The 12,729-nt window shown below is 38.2% G+C and overlaps 1 protein-coding gene and 1 pseudogene across 2 annotated transcripts in view; one reads left to right on the forward strand and one right to left on the reverse strand.

The window, feature by feature from the left end:
- Positions 1-12,729, forward strand: part of BBX (BBX high mobility group box domain containing) — a 319,247-nt gene that overhangs the window by 98,680 nt on the left and 207,838 nt on the right. The window lies entirely within an intron of this gene.
- On the reverse strand, positions 11,529-12,374 carry LOC106734135 (60S ribosomal protein L5 pseudogene; annotated as a pseudogene).

Raw genomic sequence — 12,729 nt, forward strand, 5'->3', positions numbered from 1 at the left:
TAGAATTTTAAAATATAAAGATGTAATAGCCTGGGGCCAGCAGGTGGCGTGGTGGTTAAGGCGCTGAAATCCCCACATTGCCGACCACGGTTCGAGTCCTGGACCTGGTGGCTTGCTTTCTAACTTTCCCTTTTTTTCTCTGTCTTTCTCTGGCAAAACTCATGTGAAATAATAATAATAAATAAATAAAATAATTATTTTTTAAAAAAAGATGTAATAGCCTAACCTCTCTAAATTACTGTTCAGTGAGTACATACAGATATTTCTGTTACATAGCACATTCCAATAGTCATTTTCCTATGTTTCTTTTTTTTTTTTTTTTGTTACTATTTTCATTATTATTCTTTAGGGACTGGGTGGAGCTCATCAGACTTTAGAAAGAATGCTAGAGGTCCAGTAGGTGGTGTGGAGGTTAAGGTGCTGGATTCCACATGAGGGACTGTGTGGTTTGAGTCTTCCCTGATCTTGCAAGTGTGCCCAAAACCCCAACAGGAGAATGGAGGAGAAAGGATTGTGGTGTGGCTATTCCCCTTGGGAAGTAATTTCTCATTTGTTCTCTTTGGTAAGCACACACATCATATAGCAAATTCTTTTTTTTTGAGAGGTTTTTGCTATAGGGCGTGTGCGCTCGCCGCCAGAAAGACAGAGAGAGACAGAGAGACAGAAAGTGAGAAATCACCCCCCAGGGGGGATGGACACGCCACAATCCCCTCTCCTCCATTCTCTTCTCAGGATCCTGGGCACACACACACATGCGCCTGGCGTGAGTTTAAGCCACTGGACCCGGGACTCAAACTGCAGTCGACTACATGGGAATCCAGTGACATAGCCATTATGCTAACTGCTAGTTCCTGTAGCAAATCTTAGAAAAAAAAAAAGAAAAAGAATGCTGCATAGCTAAACTTCAGAGCTAACAAAACAGATTATTACTTTACTTAGTAAACTTAAAACCCTCTTAAAAAAAGTTTTTATGTAGGACCAGCAGGTGACCCAAAGGATAACATTGTCTGAAATCATGCATGGGCAAGTGCAGGGTTCCATGGTGGCTCGAAAGAAAAAGCTGGGTGGGCTTGCAAGTGGCGTGAAGGTTAAGGCAGTGCATCACAAATTGCCAGCTGTGTGGTTTGAGTCCCAGACTGGTGACTTGAAAATCACACTGGGCAAGTGTGTGCATGTCCCAAATCCTGAGAAGACTGAAAGAGAAGGGATTGTGTTGTTGCCTTTTCCTCTAGGGGGATGATTTTTCACTTTCTCTAGCAAGCGCAGCCACCCTGTAGCAGAACAAAACAAAATGCTGTGTGCATGCATGCCCACAATCCTGAGAAGAGAGTTGAAGGGATTGCAGTGTGGTGACCTCCCCTGGGAGGTGATTTCTCACTTTCCCCCTCTCTCTCTCTCTGGCAAGCACATGTTCCCTATAGCAAAACAAAAACAAAAACAAAAACAAAAACAAAACAAAACAAAAAAAACCCAACAGTTATGTGTGTATATGAAGATGTATCCTAAAACCTACAAGATGGCAAAGAACTACAAGAAAATAATGTACTATTTGCTAAAGTGTTAGTATATAACAGTTATATTTTGATTCTGAATGACAAAGACTCCTACTAGAATATTGTAATTCATATTTAGAAAGCTCCAAAGAAAATGACTATCAAGTATCTATCAAAAAGGCCTAAATTAACCTAAAGAAAGCATCAAACCAAATGAGGGTGACTTATATTTTGAAATATAATATATTGGTCTTTACCTTAAATATTATCCTAGTGTGGATCTAAGAATTGTACAACTTTTTCCTATATGCGTGATAGAGGGCATGTGAGGAGATGAGGGGTTGCATAGGCTCCACAGGGTCTGGTTACACTAGGATCTCTTTCCTCCAGTTTTTCAGACTTTGTGATTGTGAGTACTCCCGTGCGTGCCAGGCATGTTTCAAGCTGATGGGGGCAGAGATCTCAACTCTGGTACCCATGTTGGATCCAGTTTCTCTTGAGCAATGCATTACTGCTGTACCATGGAGCCATCCCTGAATGTATTTTTTTAAAATTTTATTTATTCATTCATTCATTTATTATATTTTTTAATTTGACCAGAGAGAGATATATATAGAGAGAGAGATAGGGAAAGTGAGAAAGCAAGCTTCCAGGTCCAAGACTCAAACCAAGGTTGGCCATGTGGGAGTGTCCAACGTCTTAACCACCATGCCACCTGCTAGTCCCATCCTTGAATATATATATATTTTTTTTGGAGAGGTTTTCATTATCGGGCTCGTGCACTCGCCAGACAGACAGACAGAGACAGAGAGACAGAAAACGAGAAATCACCCCCCAGGGGGGATGGCCACGCCACAATCCCTTCTCCATTTTCCTCTCGGGATCTTGGGCATGCACGCACATGTGCCTGGAGTGAGTTTTAAGCCACCAGGTCTAGGACTCAAACTGCGGTTGACTGCATGGGAGTCCAGCGACATAGCCATTACACTAACTGCTGGTCCCCCTGAATATTTTTTATTCAAACACTCTAGAGGCCAGCAGGTGGCTCAGTAGTTGTTGTGTTGGACTCCCACCTGGCCAACCCAGGTTTGAGTCCTGCACCTGGTGACTTGAAATTCACGCTGGGCACTGGTATGTGCGTGCCCAAAATCCCAAGAGGAGAATGTAGGAGAAGGGATTTTGGTGTGGTCGCCCCTCCCCCCCCATGGGGGTGGTGCTTTCTCACTTTCTCCCTTTGGTAAAAGCACATGCACCCTATGGCAAAACTTTAAAAAAAAAAAAAAGGAATGTCAAAAAACTCCCCAAAGCATTCTGATTAGATGTATTCGAAGTCCTACAGGTATCCCTTTCATTGTTTAACAAGGGCCTATGTTAGTCTGAGGGTTTGGGAAAGCTAATTTGGAGGAGGTGTGGGTTAACTAAAATCCCTGGGTGTGAATGGTAGGAGGAAGTGCAAAGGCCCTGAAATGAGAACAGCAGAATGCCCTGGAGAAACTGGAAGAACCTTATTATGGCCCAAGTTTAGAAATGAGCATGCAGAGTGGCCTGATGTGGGTGAAAACCAGAATATGTGGGATTTTATGTGCTTTGTTGAGGATTGTGGTAAGCATAGTGCTTAACATCTAAAAGTTTTAAGCTAGAGAGTGAGTTGTTTGGATTCGTATTCTGTAAAGATCAGTCTGGTTGCTGTAGGAGAAATGCACAAATGTGGCTGCAGGAACCAATTGAGAGACTGATATAGTGGAGTCTCAATGAGGTGGCAGTGCTGGGGATGAAAAGAAGTAGACTGTGTATTTAAGAACTTGAATTAACGGGTTTTACATTTGACTAAATATATGAGAGTAAGACAGCCTGCCACACACTAGCTTTTGGATATCCAGATATATTGGATGGTATAGAGAGGTCTTAGTCTGTTCAGGATGCGTAACAGAATACCATAGACTGGGCAGCTTAAACAGCAGCAAATTATTTCACACACCCTGGAGGTTGGGAAACCCAGCGTCAAGGCAGATAATGCTGTTTAGTGAGGACCCATTTCCCAGTTCATAGATGGCAATGGCTTGGTAAATCTTCCTGTGATTGAAAGAGCAAGGCAGTTCTAGGGGTCACTTTAATAAAGACAGTAATCCCATTCATGAGATCTCCATCTTCAAGATTTAATGAGCACCTCAAAGGTCCATCTCCTAAAACCATCACCTTGGGTTTAGGATTTTAACACCTGAATGGGGTGCAGGTGGGGGGGCAAACACAGACATTCAGACCATAGCAAGTGACAGCTATTGAAACAGAAAGCTCCAAAAGAAGTAGATATGCTAGTCTAGTGAAAAAGATGATGTGTTTAAATGGGTACACACTGAGCTTGAAATGCCTGTGGGATTCCTAAATGGAGATTTAAAAGTACAATATGGACTTCACAAGAGAGATTTTACTCTTGAAATATAAATTTGGCAGTCACTGGCATCCATGATGAATGAGGTCAACTAGGCAGAAGTGTAGAGTGAGAGCAAAAGCTAACTTTGGAACTGTAGCCAAGGTCCTACAAAGGGACAACCCCACCCATAGAATAATGTGAAGGAGAAGCACTTACTGCCTTACCTGCTTTTTTTCTTTCTTTCTTTTTTTCTTTTTTTTTTTTTAATTTTTTGGAGAGGTTTTTGCTATAGGGTGCGTGTGCTCAATAGACAGACAGAAAGAGACAGAGAGACAGAAAGCGAGAAGTCATCCCCTGGGCGGATTGCCACACCGCAATTCCTTCTCCTCCATTCTCCTCTCGGGATCTTGGGCATTCGTGCAATATGCACCTGGCATAAGTTTAAGCCACCGGGTCCGGGTCTTGAACCCCAGTTGGCTACATGGAAGCCTGAAACCAAGCAAGGACCCCCTAATGTATTTTCTAGGGTCCCTGAAATATAAGGTCTATTTACATTGTAATGGCCCAAAGTAAGGAGTAAGTCTTCAGACTTTGGTTATGATAATGAGCAACATGTACCATGAGTGAGGGCCATTTTACCTCAAAAACTCTCACTTAAAGGAAAGAAGGTTTTCATTTCATATATAAGATGTTTTGTAGTTTGGAAGCTGCTGGTTGTGAGCTCAAAGACTCCAGGCTGAATGGTTCCAGACACCTGAAGAGGAATTTGATTATCTAAGACCTCACCAGTCAAGAATGCCAGGAGATGATCACACCCTCTTGAACCAATCACTGAACTGATTATGGGCCTCTCCCCCTAATTTTTGCCTTTAAAAAGGCATGTGGGGAATATCTCAGGGAGACCAGGTCTTTTCAGCATGAGCTGCCCGCTCTTCTTGCTTTGTGCTTTGCAACAAAGCTGTACTTTCCTTCATCACACCATGTGCCTATGGCTTGGTTTATAGTGCTTAGGCGAGCGACCCTGATTTTAGTTTGGTAACAAGTCCAGTGACATAGCCATTACCCCAACTGCTGGTTCCATCACCTGTTTTTCGTTTGTTATTTATTAGTATTTTTAAACTAAACTTCCAATTTTGCAATAATTATAGATTAACATGTAGGTATCAGGAATAATACAGAGAGATCCTATGTGCCCTTCACCGAGGTTCCCCCAGTAGTTAATTTTTTTTTTTAAGAATTATTTATTTTAATTTCATTCATTCATTTTAATTTGGGGGGGGAAACAGGGAGAGAGAGAGAGAGAGAGAGAGAGAGCGAGCGAGCGCGTGAGAGCGAGTGAGCCACCAGGTCCAGAACTCAAACTTTATGGTCAGCCATGTGGGCGTGTCCAGCATCTTAACCACCATGCCACCTGCTGGTCCCCAGTAGCAACTTCTTATAGAACACTAGTACAGTATCACAACCAGGGTATTGACATGTGTAGTCAAGATGCAGAACATTTCCTTCACTCCAAGGAACCTTGTATTGTCATTTCATGGCCCCCATCTCCTTTGTAATTACTTGTAAACACTGATCTGTCTCCATCTCTGTAACTTTGTCATTTCAAGAATGTTAGAGAAATAAAGTCTTATAGCAGGTAATCTTTTAATATTGGCTTATTTCCAAAGCACAGTATAATTCTGTGGAGAGTCATTCAAATCATTTGTATCAATAGTTCCTTATTCCTCCTTACTGCTACTCAGCAATAATATTCCATAGTATGAAAATAGTATAATTTCTTTAAGCATAAACTTGTTGGAATATACTTGAGTTGCTTCCAGTTTCAGACTGTTATGAATAAAGCTGCTATAAATATTCATGTATGTTTTCATGTGAATAAATGCACAGGAATGCAGTTGCTGGCTCATGTGATAGTTTTATTTATTTATTTATTTATTTATTTATTTTTGAAGAAACTGTGAAATGGTTTTCCAGAATTGCTGTATTGTTTTAATTCCCACTAGTAATCTGTGAATGATCCAGTTTCTATGTATCTTCTTCACCAGCATTTGGCGGTATCATTTATTTTTTTTTTTAGCTGTTTCAGTAGGTACATAGTGATCTCATTTTTATTTAAATTTGCATTTCTGTAATAGCTAATAGTATTAAACATCTTTTCATTTGATTATCTGCAATCTGTATATCTCCTTTGGTAAAATGTCTGTTCATGTATTTTGCCCATTTTTTAATTTTTTTTTTTTTAACTGCTCAATTTTGAGAGTCCTTGATGTATTCTAGATAAAGTCCTTTGTCAGAAGAGTGCTTGCATATATGGGTATTTTCTCTGTAGCTTGTCTTTTCATCATCTTCACAGGGTTTTTGGCAGGGCAAAACTTTTAAATTTTGATGAAGTCTAATTTATCAATTTTGCATTCTATGGATTATGCTTTTGATATCAAGTCCAAGAACTTTTTATAACTAGATTTTGAAAATTCTCTTGTTTTTTTCCAAAAGTTTTGTAGTTTTGCATTTTACTTTGAATTCTGATCCACGACACTTTGAATTGATTTTTTTTATCAAAGGAATATTTTTAAAATAATAATTATTATTTAACTTTATTATTATTAGGTTTTTTTTTTTTTTTTTTTTTTTTTTTTTATTTTACCAGAGGCCAGAGAGAGACAAAGTGAGAAAGCAAACTGACAGGTCCAAGACTTGAACCACAGTCAGCCATACGGGAGTCCAGAGTTTTCAATCACCATGCCACCTGTCTCCCCTCAAATGCATCTTATAATTTTATTTTATTTTTATTTTTGTCTGCGGATATTCAATTGTTATAGCACTGTCTGTTCGAAAAGGCTATCCTTCCTCCACTGAATTTCTTTTACACCTTTGTTGCAAATGGGCACGTTTGTGTGGATCTGTTTCTTGGTCCTCTATTTGGTTGCATTGATATTTGTGTGGGATCCTTCACCGATAACATTTTATCTATATATAAAAAGTCTTAAGATCAGGGAGACCAATTTCCCCATACCTTCTTCCTCTTTTTCAGAATTACTTAAACTATTCTATTTGCTTTGCCTTTTTATATAAAATTTGGAATAATCTTGGCTATATCTACTATAGCTACAAAAATTTTGTTGAAGTCAGTTATTGTGGTACATCAGTAAATCAGTGCTTGGTGATGGTGAAGCCATCTACTGATACATGGGAAGAACTCAGGTTCACGTCCTGAGGTGCTTCTGTGTTTGCCTGTGATCCTGACTGGCTGAGTCTAGGGGAAGGATTAAGGCATGAAGACACTGTTGTGGGTATGTGCTTGTTTGTCTCAATGTCTGTCTCCCTCTCTCATGGAAGGAAGGAAGAAATAAATATATTGATTAATTTAAAAATAAGATTTTACAAAAACTGTTAAATATGTTTATCAATTTGGGGAGAATCGACATCTATATTATGTTAGATAATCTTTCACTTTATGAACATATTTTTTTTTTATTGATTTAGATCTTCCTTTATCTTCATCAGCATTTTATAGTTTTTAGCATGTACGTCCTGCACATGTTTTGTTAGATTTACATTTAGTTATAATTTTTACCTATTGTGAATAGTTTATCTTCCATTTTGATATCTAAGTGATGATTACTGTTAGTATATAAAAATATCTCATACTTCTGGGCCAGCAGGTGGCATGTGGTTAAGGCGCTGGATTCCCACCTGGCCGACCAAGATTCAGGTTTCAGACTCAGTGGCTTGACAAATCACGCAGGCCATGTGTGCACGCATGCCTAAAATCTCTAGAGAAGAATGGAGGAGAAGGGATTGTGGTGTGGCTATCTCCGTGGGGCAGTGGTTTCTCACTTTTCCTTTCTATCTTTCTCTGGCCAGAGCATACATCCTATGGCAAAAACCCAAAGGATAAATTTTAAAAATTTTATATTTGATGTCCACATTTATATTTGATGTATAAAATACATTTTAGTTTTATATGTTTAATTTGTATCCTTTGATCTCACTTTAGAAGATGATTTTTTAGATTCGTTGGGATTTTTTTTTATATAGATGGTCATGTCATCTGCAAATATAGATGATTTTATTTCTTCCTTCAGATTTTTATGCCTTTTATTTTCTTTCCGTGGACTTATTGCACTGACTAGAACGTCTAGCACTGTATGAATAAGAGTAATGAGAGTGGACATTCTTTCCTTGTTTCTGATTTTAGAAAACAGGCATTCAGTATTTTACTTTTATAGAATTAGTTATAAGTTATTTTTAGATGCTCTATATCAAGTTGAAGAAGTTCCCCATGACTTTTAACTTGTTGAAAGTATTATCTTGAATAGGTATTAAATTATATCTAATACTTTTTCTCAATCACTTAATAGTATTATATGATTTTTCTTCTTTCACTTGTTAATATGGTGATTATATTGATTTTTGAATATTGAATCATTTTGTATTTCCAAAATAAATGTCTGATAATGTTATATGATTCTTTTACTATATTGCTGAATTACATTTCAAATCTTAAGGGATTTTTGCATCCATATTCATGAGGGGTTTTTTTTTTTCCCTTTTGGTACCATATTTACCTGGTTTTGGTATGAAAGTAACACCAAAATTTGTTTCTTTGTTTTTTAAATTTCACTGGTTTCTGCTCTTTGTTATTTTCTTAATTTCTATTTTCATGGGGTCTATTTTTTTCTTTGTCCAAGTTCTTTTTTTTTTTTCATAAGGAATTATTTTATTTATCATTATTATTATCTTTAAATTTTGTGCAGGGCATGTGCACTCACTGGAGAGAGGAAAAGAGAGTGAGAAAGCAAGCCTCTGGGTCCTGGACTCGAACTGCTCTTGCCTATATAGAAAGAAGTCTAGCGCTTTAACCATCACTCAACTGTTGGTCCCATCTTTCTCCAATTTCTTAAGATGGGAATTTAATGGTTGATTTACAAGGTTTCCTCTTTCCAAAAGAAAGCAGTTAGTCCTACAAATTTTTTCTCTGATTACTGTTTTTATTATGTTCACAACATTTAATGTTCTGTGTTTTTATCTTTATTTAGTTCAGTTTTTTTTTTTTTTTTTCATTGCCTCTTGAGATTTGACCCTTGGGACTTGATTAAACATGTTGTTTAGGTTTCTAAGTGTTTGGGAGTCTTTCTGTTATCTTTTTTTTTTTTTTTTTCTGTTATCTTTCTTTACTGATTTTAAATTTATTCCATTGTACTCAGATAACAACACATTGTATGATTTCAGTCTTTTTTTTTTTCCTTTTAAATTAGCCAGAGTGTGTGTGAGCTTGCCAGGGAAAGAGAAAGAGACTGAGAGAGAGGGGAAAACCACCCCCCACCCCCGCCACCAGTTGAGCGTGGTCAACCACAAGTCTTTTTCCCTGTCTCCTTTCTCATGTACAATGAATGTCCCTCTGTCTCTGATAATTTTCTTGTTTCTGAAGTTGACTTTTTTGTTTAATATAGCACTCTTGCTTTATTTTGACTAATGTTTGTATGATACAACATTCTCATTCTTTGCCTTTAAGCCTACCTGCATCATTATATATGAAGTGAATTTTTAATAGAAACATATAGTTAGATCATGGTCTTTAACCACTGCCAATCTTTTAATGAATACATTTCTTGCTCCTTCCTTAATGTCCCTTTATTTCATCCACTTGTAATATAATTGTTTTAAATATTTCTTCTACATATATTTAGAACTATATCAAGCAGTGTTTTAATTTGTTTCAGCCATCTAACATAACTTAGAAAACTCAAGAGAAAAAGGAAAGCCTGTTATATTTAGCATGTTCTTTTTGTCTTCCTAATGTTCTAAGGCTCTTCCTCTTATTTTTTCCTTTCTGTTTATTGAAATTCTTCAGCTACTCTGTTAAAGTGAGTCTACTGGTAAAAATTCTCTGTGTTTCTCTTCACCAGAGAGTGTCTTTTTTTTCTATTTATTCCTAAAGGACATTTTCGCTGGGTATAAGTTCTAGTTTGACAGTTTTTTTTTTTATTGTTGGAAAAATGTGACACCCCTTCTGGCCTTCCTGGTTTCTGATGAGAAATCTACTGTCATTTGAATTGTTCCTGTGTAGGTAAGGTGTCTTTTTCTTCTTGCTGATTTTAAGATTTTGGAGAGGACAAGATGATTACTTTTTAGAAATTTGACTATTATGTATCTTAGTATATATATCTCTTACCAAACTTAAGAAGTTTTCAGTCATTTGAGTGCTTTTTTAGCCCTAGTCTCTTTCTCCCCTTTTCCCTAGACTGCAGTGACATGGATTTTATATCTTTTGCTCTTGTTTCACAGGACCTTGAGGCTCTCTTTAGTGTATTTTCTTTTTGTGGCTGTTGTTCGTGTTAGGTAATTTCTGTTGTTTTATCTACTGTTTGCTGTTGTTTCCTCTGTTCCTTCCATTTTACTTTTGAACCATTCATTAAATTTTGCATTTTGATCATTGTGTTTCTCAGCTCCAGTTGGTTTCTTTCCATTTATTTCTTCTGTTTCTTTGCTGAGGCATTTTATATTTTCATTTTATATTTTCATTTCTTTGCTGAGGCATGTTCACAGTTTCTCATTGAAGCATATTTTTGATGGCTGCTTTAAAATATTAGGTGGCTGGAAAAGTCATGATGTGCTTTTTCTGTGTAAAAATAAGTTGTAACTTTTTGGACAACCCAATAGTTGTCAGTTAATTCTAACTGTCTTTGTTTTGTCATCTGTTGATTGTATTTTTTCATTCAGATTGAGATATTCTTGGTGTTTGTATGAGAAATAACTTTAGATCGAAACCTGGGTATTTGAATGTATTATTTTGTCAGACTATGTGTCTTATTTAAACTTTCGGTTTTAGCTATGTTCTTTGAATCTGTTCTACAAGTGTGAGAGAGAGCACCATCTCATTATTGACAGATGAGAAGTCTTGGTTCCCGCCTGGTCTCCACTGATACCTGTGGGAAAAAAGAAACCCTTGTTACTACTGGGCAAGGTTGAGAATTGGAGTTCCCATCCTTCCCCACCATGAGACTCTGTCTGATACTATTCTAGCAAGAAAATTCTTGTTAGGAGTGCCTCATGATTGCTTTATACATGCCTACTTTGACATCATAAGGCTAGGGCTGGGGAAAACATGCCTCATTACTGCTGGGCAGCGGTCAAAGTTTTGAAACTTCACTAGGCTTCCTTTGCTGCTACCCAAGCAGGGAGAGGGAAGGCTAGATAGATTTCTGCTGGCTAGGAGGTAGAAAGTTCTGTGTCCCCATATCATCTCCACTGACTGCACACACACACACACACACACACACACACATGCACAAGAATAGAGAAATGAAAGTTCCGGGCCCTTACTTTTCTCTCTTATCACCACCTAGGTGTTGCAGGTTCTGTCTCATTGTTACAGCCTCGTGAGCATGGTATTTAAGTTCTGCAGTTGCCTTTCCTAATATTGGTTGATGTGGGTTCACAATTTTTTCTGTGATGTTTGACTTGTTTAGAGTAGTTATCTATTGTCTGCAAGTTTTGTTCTGGGTATCCTGCTCCTTTCCTGGTCCTTGGGCTACAAATAACTAGTTTTTGTTGTTGTTGTTGCTTTGTTGTAGTTTATTATTTTTTATCTTGAATAGTCATAGAAAATTGGTTTAGTTTTCAGCAGCCTGCTCCTGAGCTCTGAGGAAGCTTGCCTTCTTCTAGGCTACCCAAACCTTCTTCTGGGCAAGGGACATCTTCGGATGATTCCACCTCTTCTTTTTAACTTCTTTCTTGGGTTTCTTTTCATAGACTGGATTCTCTCATATAGCAGTATGAGCTTTCTTATACATTTCCTCCTCCATGTCTGGAGTTACATTGTTCTTTATATACTGACAGAACTGTTTCTTGTAAGCGTCTTCATCTTCTTCCATTAGGTAACACATGTAGTCTGCAGCGTTCTGGCCCATGATGTGCTTCCGATGGACTTCTGCATTAAATTCCTTGCTTTCAGAATCATAACCAGGGAATCGTTTGGTACTGTAAGGGATAGATGAACCTCCATCCACCACTCACTTCAGGGCCCCAAAAACTTTATTGCCAGTGGTGGTTCTGGCAAGGCCTGCATCCAAATAGCAGGTGAAGGCCCCAGGTTGACGATCGATGCTTTTTACATTGTACTCATCTCCGGTCACTTCCACTTGACCTTCACAGATCTTGTCCATGCCAAACCTACTGAGAAGCCCGCGGGCCAGCAGCAGGCCAATACAATATGCTGCAGCATCATTTGTCAGGCCGGCCTTCACACCGGGTTTTGGTAGTTCGTGTGCATAAGACGCGCAGACTATCATAGCCCCTTCTACATGGGCATAAGCAATCTGAGAAATGATCTCTCTGTTAGTTACACGAACTATCATCCTGTATTTGAGTGTGTTGTACTTATTTTTATCCTGGATCACCTAGCGTTTCCGAGCATAGTAATCAGTTTTACCCTTTCATCATCTTCTAAATTTCACTTGGTATCTCTTAACGTAGGCTTTATTTTTGACAACTTTAACAAATCCCATTCCATGGAACAGAGACCCGTGACTGCAGCCACCCTGCAGGCCCACAGGCACTACAAAGAACTAGTTTTTATTGGAAATTTTTTGTTAGTGCTCTGTTAAAATTTCTGAATTTGCCTAGTTCTTCAGTTCAAATCTGGAATATCTGAGGTGAAAAGAAAATCAGAAAAATTTAACCACTGTGTTGTTCCTTGAGTCCCAAAAGTCTCTAACAGGTCTGTCTGTCTTTTTCCTACTCTTAGAGTCATCTTTAGAATTGTTTTATATATGGGGCCAGCAGGTGGCATGGTGAACTCTCACATGGCCGACCGCTGTTTGAGTCCTGGACCTGGTGGCTTGCTTTCTCACTTTCTCTCTC

Source organism: Tupaia chinensis, unplaced genomic scaffold (assembly GCF_000334495.1).
Source record: "Tupaia chinensis unplaced genomic scaffold, TupChi_1.0 Scaffold148904_1, whole genome shotgun sequence".
Lineage (NCBI taxonomy): Eukaryota > Metazoa > Chordata > Mammalia > Scandentia > Tupaiidae > Tupaia > Tupaia belangeri.